Source organism: Emys orbicularis, chromosome 4, assembly GCF_028017835.1.
Source record: "Emys orbicularis isolate rEmyOrb1 chromosome 4, rEmyOrb1.hap1, whole genome shotgun sequence".
Classification (NCBI taxonomy): domain Eukaryota; kingdom Metazoa; phylum Chordata; order Testudines; family Emydidae; genus Emys; species Emys orbicularis.
Genome location: NC_088686.1, coordinates 122,649,287 through 122,659,031, shown reverse-complemented (window position 1 = coordinate 122,659,031; position 9,745 = coordinate 122,649,287). Strand labels below are relative to the sequence as shown.

The 9,745-nt window shown below is 59.8% G+C and overlaps 1 long non-coding RNA gene and 1 pseudogene across 3 annotated transcripts in view; one reads left to right on the top strand and one right to left on the bottom strand.

Annotated features, from left to right (window-relative positions):
- Window positions 1–27, bottom strand: part of LOC135877385 (uncharacterized) — an 11,145-nt gene extending 11,118 nt beyond the window's left edge. For all 3 annotated transcript variants that reach the window (XR_010561363.1, XR_010561364.1, XR_010561365.1), the window contains exon 1: window positions 1–27. This exon is cut by the window's left edge and continues 120 nt beyond it. This is a non-coding gene — a long non-coding RNA (uncharacterized LOC135877385).
- The window catches only part of LOC135877813 (uncharacterized), a 185,783-nt pseudogene that overhangs the window by 97,358 nt on the left and 78,680 nt on the right, over window positions 1–9,745 (top strand).

The window sequence follows — 9,745 nt, the reverse complement described above, 5'->3', positions numbered from 1 at the left end:
AGCGCGCACAGCACGAGCCGCAGCGCCCGCTCCCAGCCCGGCGCCGCCATCGCCTGCTGCCACCTCGCGCCGGGCACGGGCTCGCCCCCACTGGCCCGCGCACCTGCCAATCTGCAAACGGCTCCGGCCCATTGGCTGCCTATTCAGGAGGTGGGGCGGGGGAAGCAAGGGATTCTGGGACTTGTAGTTTTATGTACCCAGTGGAGGAGAAGGGGGAGCTATGGCGCTTATGGGGGGGGGTCTAGTGGTTGGACCAGAGCCCTGGGGTAGCAGGGGGCTCCGGGGGCTATTTAAAGTGCCGGGGCTCCAGCTGCCTCTGCTGCCTCGGTCCTCTAAATAGCCGCGAGAGCCCCGCAGCTTCCCCAGGGCTCCGGCAGCTATTTAAAGGGCCAGGGTGGTAGAACTAGGGGGGCCCCTGCCCTACCTGCAGCCAGCCCCTGCTGCTCCCCCTGCCCTGCCTCCAGCCCCGCACCCCCTGCCCTGCCGCCACCAGCCCCTGCCTGCCTCCAGCCCCGCACCCCCTGCCCCCACCAGCCCCTGTCTCCAGCCAGCCCCTGTTGCACCCCCTGCCCACAGCCAGCCCCTGTTGCACCCCCTGCCCTGCCTCCAGCCCCGCACCCCCTGCCCTGCCCGCACCAGCCCCTGTCTGCCTCCAGCCCCGCACCCCCTGCCCTGCCCGCACCAGCCCCTGCCTGCCTCCAGCCCCTGTCTCCAGCCAGACCCGCATCCCCTGCCCACAGCCAGCCCCTGTTGCACCCCCTGCCCTGCCTCCAGCCCCGCACCCCCTGCCCTGCCCGCAGCCAGCCCCACACCCCTTGCCCTGTCTCCAGGCAGACCCTACCTCCAGTCAGCCCCTGCCCTGCCTCCAGCTAGCAATGTATGTAATATATAATTTTGATTTTATTTATATAGTTATGGAAAGTAAATAATACATGGAAGAAATGAAAGGGGTTTTTTTATGTGTTTTTTTTTAATCATCCCTGTCGGGGCCCCGCCTAAAATGTTCAAATTGGGCCCCACACTTCCTAAAGCCAGCCCTGCATACAGTAATGGCAAAGTTCTTGGTTCAGGCTTGTAGCAGTGATAGAATAAACTGCAGGTTCAAATCAGGTCTCTGGAGTACATCCACAGCTGGGATGGGTCGTTCAGTCCTTTGTATAGAGCTTCCTTTTTTAGCAAAGTCCCTCCAGAGGTATGAAGCAGGATTGAAGACAAGATGGAGACGAGGCATCAGCCTTTTATAGTCTCTTGCCGTGTGGTCTTTGCTTTCTTTGTCACTCTATCCAGCATGTGGCATAGAAAAACCTTAGAGTTCTGTCCATAAGCAGGTCCCTGCATGCCTTGCTGAGTCACAAGGTGTATCCACCTTCTCTCAATGGGTCAGTTGTATAGCTCATGGTCCTTAGTGGGCCATCAAGCAGGCTAGGCAGAACTAACAGCAACTTGTCTGGGGTGTTCCCCGGAAGCATAGCACAAGTTTGAAATACAGACACTATAGAGCCAATATTCATAACGTCAACTACAAAACTGATACAGATAGCATAATTATAATCAGCCAATCATAACCTCTCCATAGACCCCTTCCACGACAACCTTTATACAATATTGGCTGCAAATATATAACAGTGGTCGCAACGGTGATCTATACAGTTACAGATTATGTCAATAGCGTCACAGGAGGTGACACGGCATCAGTGAGACTGATATTGGAATACTGCATCCAGTTTTGGTGTCCACCTTTGAAAAAGATGTTGTGAAATTGGAGCTGGGGCAGCAAAGAGCCACCAAATGTTCTGAGGGCTGGAGAAAAATGCCTTCTAGTGAGCGATTGAAAGAGCTCAACCTGTTTAGCTTATCAAAAGAAGATTGAAAGGTGACTTCATTGAAGTGTTGAAGTGCCTTAATGGAGAGAAAAGATTGGGTATTAAAGGGCTCTTTAATCGAGCAGAGAAAGGCAGAACAAGACCCAGTGGCTGGAAGGGGAAAAGAGACAAATTAAGAGAATTTTTTTCCCTTCAAGGTCCCAGAAACACAGACAAGGTTTTCATCTCAAGGCCAAAAGACCAAAAACATCAAGACACTTGATCACGGCCTTACAAATAAAGCACAAATATTCAACAGCGAGAATGATTCACCACAGGAACAAGCTACCAAGGAAAGTGGTGGATTCTCCATCTCTTGATGTCATTTAATGAAGACTAGATGCCTTTCTGGAATGTGTTTGCCCCCAAAGTAGCAATTGTGTCATACAGGAGGCCTGTGACATGCAGGGGGTCAGATTAGATGCTCTAATGGTCTCTTGTGGCCATCAAGTCTACTAATTTCTGAAAAACTGAGTGTAGCATTGGGAGCAGCGTCTGAGGTTTTACTGTCTAGTCGGCTTGCTTCCTAAAATGAACACTCCTTGAGTGGGGTGATCCACAGGGAGTAGCTCAAACCTCCAAAGTGCCTGGCCAGGGGCAGGACATTAGCACCGCAAGGGAGGGGCGTGGCAGTGACATCACAAAGGCCTTTTGCAGGACCTCAGTCTATTGGTCAAAGGTGGTGACCTCACAGAGAGATGCTGACATCAGCCAGGCAGGACAGAGGCGAGTGGCCCGGGAAACCTCAGAGACTCCTGTGGCTTTGCTTCAGCAAGTCTTTGTCTCGAGGTCTCTCTTTGAGGACTGAGAGAACATTCGGGTTCACGTACGTGAGCGGCAGGAGGAACCTCTGTCGAGTTTTCTCCTTCCCTTTTTGTGATTGTACTAGAAAGCAGACGTCCCTGTTTAGAAGGTAAGAGCCTCCTCGAGGTTGGAAACCTCTTCAGTCTGATCCATCGGGTGACAGTTGAATTCTAGGCATGGAAAACACCAGCTTAAGGAGGCAGAATTTGATTCCGCACCAGGGATTTTGTCCCTTAGAATCACTGGGGACATTGGGGTTTGTCCTTTTGGTTTCACCTTTTCCGCCATCCCTCCCTCCTTTCTTTTCTTCTCTTGCTTCTTTTGTCCTTTCCCCTGTTCCCCTCCCAACACCAGGGTGTGTGTGTTTGTGTGTCGCGGGGGAGTGCTCTGCAGCTCTCACTGTGGGAGGTCCACCCAAAAATGTGGGGCTGAAATAGTGCTCCGGCAGTGATCCCCACCAGTAGCGTAGCTAGGGGCGGTGCAGGGGAAGCAGCCAGTTCCCCTTAGCACATTTTCCAAAAGCGGCGCCTTAGTTAGGGGTTACCATGGCGCCAGCAGGCGGGGCCCACGCTCCGCTCTGAAGCTTGGCCTGCCCTGACCTCCTGCACGCAAAGGGGGGGCAGCACGGCCTGAGGAGCCATGGGGGGGGGGGGCAGCACGGCCGGAGGAGCCATGGGGGGGGGGGCGGCACGGCCGGAGGAGCCATGGGGGGGGCCGTGGGGGTGGAACGGCACTGCCGGAGGAACCATGAGGGGCGGCCGTGGGGGCGGAACAGCACGGCTGGAGGAGCCATGGGGGGCCGTGGGGGCGGCACGGCCGGAGGAGCCATGGGGGGGGGGCCGCAGGGGGGAACGGCACGGCCGGAGGAACCATAGGGGGCCGCCGGGGCAGCACGGCATGGCCAGAGGAGCCATGGGGGGGGGGGCCGGCACGGCCGGAGGAGCTAGGCGGGGCTCAGCATGGCAGCCCGCAGCGCGGCCGGAGGAGCCATGGGGGGCCGCGGGGGCGGAACGGCACAGCCGGAGGAGCCATGGGGGGCCGCGGGGGCGGAACGGCACAGCCGGAATAGCCATGGGGGGCCGCGGGGGCGGCACGGCACAGCCGGAGGAGCCATGGGGGCCATGGGGACGGAACGGCACAGCCGGAGGAGCCATGGGGGGCCGCGGGGGCGGAACGGCACAGCCGGAATAGCCATGGGGGGCCGCGGGGGCGGCACGGCACAGCCGGAGGAGCCATGGGGGGCCATGGGGACGGAACGGCACAGCAGGAGGAGCCATGGGGGGCCGCGGGGGCGGCACTGCACGGCCGGAGGAGCCATGAGAGGGGGCCGCGATGGCGGAACGGCATGCCCGGAGGAGCCATAGGAGGCCGCGGGGGTGGAACGGCACGGCCGGAGGAGCCATGGGGGGGACTGCGGGGCGGAACGGCACGGCCGGAGGAGCCATAGGAGACCGCGGGGGTGGAACGGCACGGCCGGAGGAGCCTTGGGGGGGGGGGCTGCGGCGCGGAACGGCATGGCCGGAGTAGCCATGGGGGGCCGCGGGGGCGGAACGGCACGGCCGGAGGAGCCATGGTGGGGGCCGGCACAGCCGGAGGAGCTAGGGGGGGCGCAGCATGGCAGCCCGCAGCGCAGACGGAGGAGCCACAGGGGGGCCACGGCGGCAGCATGGCACGGCCGGAGGAGCCATGGGGGGCCACGGGGACGGAACGGCACAGCCGGAGGAGCCATGGGGGGGGGCCGGCGCGGCCAGAGGAGCGAGGGGGGGCGCAGTATGGCAGCCCGCAGCGCAGACGGAGGAGCCACAGGGGGGCTATGGCGGCAGCATGGAATGGCCGGAGGAGCCATGGGGGGGGGGGGCGCGGCGCGGCACAGCCGTAGGAGCCAGCCAAGGGGGGGGCGCGGAGCGGCCGTAGGAGGAGCCAAGGGGGGCGTGGCCAGAGGAGGAGCCAAGGGGGGGCGCCTTTTTAATGTTTGCTCCCCCTGCTCTTAGAACCTGGCTATGCCACTGATCCCCACCAGTGACCTGGGCCATCCTTTGGGCTCTCTGGTGAGAACCCTCAGCCTCCCGTCCTCAGCCTCTACCCTGACTGCCTGAGCAGGGGGTTATTGACAAGGAGGAGACTCAGGTTCTTGTTCTCTTTTAAGACCAAGTAAATAAGTCATAAGCAGTTCTAGGTTTGATGAATTTTGCTGCTTCTCTGCATTAATTGTCTCTGAGCAGCTCATGATTCTCTCTAACATTGCAGTTCTCCTCAAATACTTGCTGAATAATTACTGAGCACTGTTGTTGGTCTGGAACTCATCTGAGAGCACTTTATTCAGGTCATTCAATGTATGAAATTCAAGATCCGATGGTTAGTTTGAAAATCAGGGCTCTTGGGTCCTATTCCCAACTCTGCCACTGACTGGCTGTGTGACCTAAGACAAGTCAATTCTCCTTTCTCAGCCTTAGCTTCTCCCTCTTTCAAGTAGGGATAATAATGATCCGCTCCTACCTACCTCACGGTGGGTGGAGGATGGAGATCCATTGGAGAGTGTCACTAGGAGGAGTGCATAATATGAGGTGTCCTATCACGTTTACTCAGATCAGATTGTGACATAATAGAATAGCTGAAATATTCTATTTTATTTGTATTTTTTTATTTTGAAATTGATAAGAGCAGCAACTACTTAGCTCAGACTCAGGTTTCTTATCTAATTTTCGAGATCTAAGGGTCTCCTCTTGGTGTGCGAGGAGACAATTTAACACACTGTGACAAACAGGAGATGCTTTTGTTTTGCAACAAAATATTTTTGCAAAGAACTTTCATCCCACTTGTTATGAGTTCAAGAAACAAACTGGTTTAGTCTGAATGGGATTTTCTGACAGAAACGGTTCAATGAAATTTCCCCATCATCTCGATTTCTGGGCTCTATCCCTGCCCAGGGGTGAAAGGAACTTAAAGGATTTACCGTTATGCCGGAGTCCTGAGCAGGGGTGTGGCCTCAACCATAAGAGGCGGGGCCTTTCAAGATTTAAAGGCCCAGGGGCTCCGGCTGTGGCTGGGAGCCCCAGGGCCTTTAAATCACCCCGGAGCTCCCAGCTGCAGAGGCGGCTGGGAGCTCCGGGGCTCAGGGGCGAATTAAAGGGCCCAGGGCTCCGGCCACCGTGGAGCTCCAGCCCTTTAAATCACCGCGGGAGCCCGGCTGCCGGAGCTCCGGGCCCTTTAAATCCCCGCCCAAGCCTGACTGCCGGAGCTCCGGCGGCGCTTTAAAGGGCCCGGGGCTCCCCGCAGCGGCAGGAGCACCGGTCCTTTAAATCACCGTGGGAGCCCGGCTGCCGGAGCTCCAGTGGGGATTTAAAGGGCCCGGGGCTCCCCACAGCAGCCGGAGGGAAATGTGGTCTAGATGTAATCAGTGGAATGGGAGTGCAGAGCTGGTTGAAAGCCCAGACTCCAAGAGCCCTTCTCCATGTCTGGCTGTCCAACGGAGAGCGTGTACCTACTGGGTCCGGCAGGGATCAGTCCGGGGGCCGGTAGTATTCAATATTTTCCTTAAGGATTTGGAAAATGGAGTGGAGAGCATGCTTCTACAATTTGCAAATGACACCAAGCACTTTGGAGCACAGGATTGGAATTCAAAACGCCCTTAACAAATTGGAGACTTGGTCTTCTTGAGCCAAAGTCCATGGCTGGGCCCCTCTCTATAGACTGGGCTGAAGTGAAACCCCAGAGCCAAACCCTCCTCCTCCTGGGCAGTGCGCTCCCACCTTCAATGGGCAGATGCTGCTTAGCGCTGTCAGAGCAGCTTTTGCTGGGGGCTTCTCCCAGCACTTTCCAATAGTGGGAAAGTATGAAATCCCCATTTGACTGCTGGGGACAGAGCCAGAGAGGGGGGAACCATTTGCTCAAAGTCCCACAGGGAAAGGAAAACACCCAGCAGTGGAACCAACAGGAAACCCAGCAATGGAACTCAGGAGTCCTGACTCCCAATCCCCTGGTCCAGTCACTCCAGCGGAGCACACTCCCTCTCAAAGGCAGGGGGAGTGGACATGGGGGCCTGGTTGTAATTGCCAGCTGTGGGAGGGAGCGTGCAGCAGTGGTTAGCGAAGGGGCCTGGAAAGAAGGCCTGCTGGGTCCCATCCATACTTCTGACACTTGGTGTGACCCTGAGCCAGTAGCTTCCCCTCCCAGGCCTGTTTCTCATCAGTGGGGTTGGGGTCGCAGTCCCGACAGCCCAGGGGGGCCGGGAGGCTCCAGGAAGGTGTGTAAAGTGTTGGGATGTCGGAATTCCGGATGCGCTGTCACCACCCCACTAGGGCGGTGTTCTGCACCCCCTGCTGCTGGCCGAGTTTCTCCGTCCCTTGACAATAAGACAGACTCTTGTTTTCACAGCCAGCCGATCGCCCCGTGCCATCACCCTGCCTGCTTCCTGGGCAGGGTAACTCCTCAGCTCACCACCACCCTCTCCAGCCTGCCTTGGGCTTGGAGAGTGAGGAGAAGGGCGAGGGACGACCCTGAACATCCTCCATCCATCGCTCCGTCACCAGAGCAAGTGAGTGGCATTAGGGTTCCTCGGGGGCATCCCCTGTCTGTCTGGGGAGAGGCAGAAAGAGGGGGAGAGAATCTCTCCCAAAGGAGATTGGATTTGCAAACAGCCCCCAGGAACCCCTCGCTCTCAGACCGGGAAGGGGCTTCTCCAGAGCCGTCTCCAGTGTGTTTGGCAAGGTCCCAGCAATGGGGATCCCAGCCCTTCCCTTGTGGGAGACTGTTCCCCAGGCTGAGTCTGTGAGCTGGGCCAGACCCAGTGAGCTGCTGAGCATGGAAATCAATGGGAACCGAGGGGGCCCTGGCCTTGCTATGCCTAGGGACTTTGAAGTGGGGAATGGTTTCCCAGGAGAAGTCCGGACTCCTGGGTTCAGGGCCGGCTTTAGCAAGTGCGGGGCCCGATTCCTGGGGCGGCACTTCGGCACACCGCGGGGCTGCCGCGCTCCGGATGGCGCTCTGTCCAGGAATGCAGGGCCATGGGGCTTGCCGCGGTCCGGCCGACGGTCCGGCCGGGGTCGTGGAGCTGCAGGGCTGCTGCGGTCCGGCTGGGGCTGCGGGGCCGCGGGGCTGGCCGGAGCTGGAGCCAGGGCCGTGGGGCAGCCACGCTCTGGCTGGAGCTCCAGCCGGGGTCGTGGAGCTGCCGTGGTCACGGGGTCACGGGGTCACAGGGCTGCCGCGCTCCGGCCTGGGTTGCGGGGCCACGGAGCTGCCACGCTCCGCCGGAGCTCCAGCCGGGAGAGCGGGGCCGCGGGGCTGCCGCGCTCCGGCCGGCGCTCTGGCCAGGGGAGTGGGGCTCCTGAAGATGACTGCCGCTGGAGTGAGTGCGCGGGGCCCTCTTATGCACGGGGCCCGATTCTGGGGAATCGGGCGAATCAACCTAAAGCCGGCCCTGCCTGGGTTCTGTTCCTTCTCTAGCCTGGGCGGGAGGTGGGGGTGTGTGAGTGTGGTCTGGGGTCGCAGGAGGGAGCTGCTTGTCCAAAGTGACCAGTTTCTTTGTGACTGACCCCAGTGTTCGAAAAGGACGAGACTCCCCAGTTCTTGCAGCCCCAGGGATGACGAGGGGGAGCGTTGAGGGGGAGCAGATCATGCAATGAACTCCTGCCAGTGGGGGTAGCTTGCCCTCCCTGCACCCCCGTGGGGGAAGAAGGAGCTGCTCTGGCTGGGGCAGGAATGGGGAGGGAGCAAACAGGCTGGTTAGTGAGAGGCTGCCTTGACCCCAGACTCACGCCTGCTCCCCGCTGGGTTCCAGGATGGCCAGGCTCCTGAGGATGTTCAGGAAGAAGGCTCTGCAGGTGGCCCCAGAGCCTGAGGGAAGCAGCCACCATCTTCCCCAGGAGCGAAGCGGCCCCTCCGTCCCCGCTGGCGGGGAAGAAGCTCCCGGCCGTGCCAGGAGGTGGAAGCGCCCAGCCTTCTGGCGGAGGAAACCCACTCCCGGCGCAGGCGCCGAGGTGGGAGCATCACCTCCCAGGCCAAAATGGAGCTGGGCCAGGCTGCGGCTGGGCAGGCAGGACCCAGCCCAGGGGCGGAACCGGGCAGGGTGGCTCTGGGGCTTGTTGTTGTGTGGGCAGCAGCGGCCCCAGGAGCCCAGCCCCAACTTCCAGCAGGGGGCATCGCCCTGCCCGGTCAGTGAGGACCTTCCAGCCTCCCCAGGGCAGGAGGTGGAGGATCCCTCTGCCAGCCCCAGCAGCTCGGGCCGCTCCCCATCCGACAGCAGCAGCGCTTGTGACTCGGACAGCACCCTGGCCGACGGACGCTTCTGCTTTCTTCCAGGTGAGGAGCCAGGCTGGGCTCAGGGAGGGGTGAGGAGGGGGCTGTGAACACCTTGGGCCGAGGCCCTTGAGCAGTGCTATGGGGGTGGGTCTCCAGCCCAGGTGTCTGCCCTGAGCCATGTGAACCCCACCGACACTAGATGCTGCCATTTTGGTCCTTGGTGCTCCATTGGGCGAGGGTGGGGGGAGGCACCTCCAAGGGAGTCCAGGACAGTGGGGAGGGTCTCTTTGCTATGGGCTCCTGAAGGAGTTGGGGGCTGATGCCATCACTGAGGGGGGGAGTGTGGGGCCCAATCTGCCCTATGTCCCGGAGGTGGGAAGGGGACACATTGTCCCACCATGCCCCTGTCCTTCCCCCGAGTGGTAGCAGGAGTCACCCTGTCCCCTTCTCTCCCTGGTGCAGCGTCCGCCAGGGACTCCGAGGACGAGGAGGAGGAAGAAGAAGGGGTAGACTTGGTAACAGAGGAGGCTGCTCTCATGAACATCCGAGAGCAGCTCCATGCCCGAGAAAAGGTACAAACGTTCCCCAGCTGTGCTGGAACTGAGATTGTCCTGCTCCTTCCCAGCATCCTGACCCCCTGCAGAAGGTCTTGGCCCTAATGGGGACCTTTCTCCTTCATGATCTGGGACCCCCAAGATGGGGGTGTTTGTCACACACCAGCCGGGGTCTCCTCCCCCCACAGGCACTGTCCCAGTTCCTGACCCTGATTGGGGAGGAGTCGTGGGTGATTTGAACAATAGGCAGGTCCCCACTATCCCCCATTCAGGCCTAAGTCCTGCAGC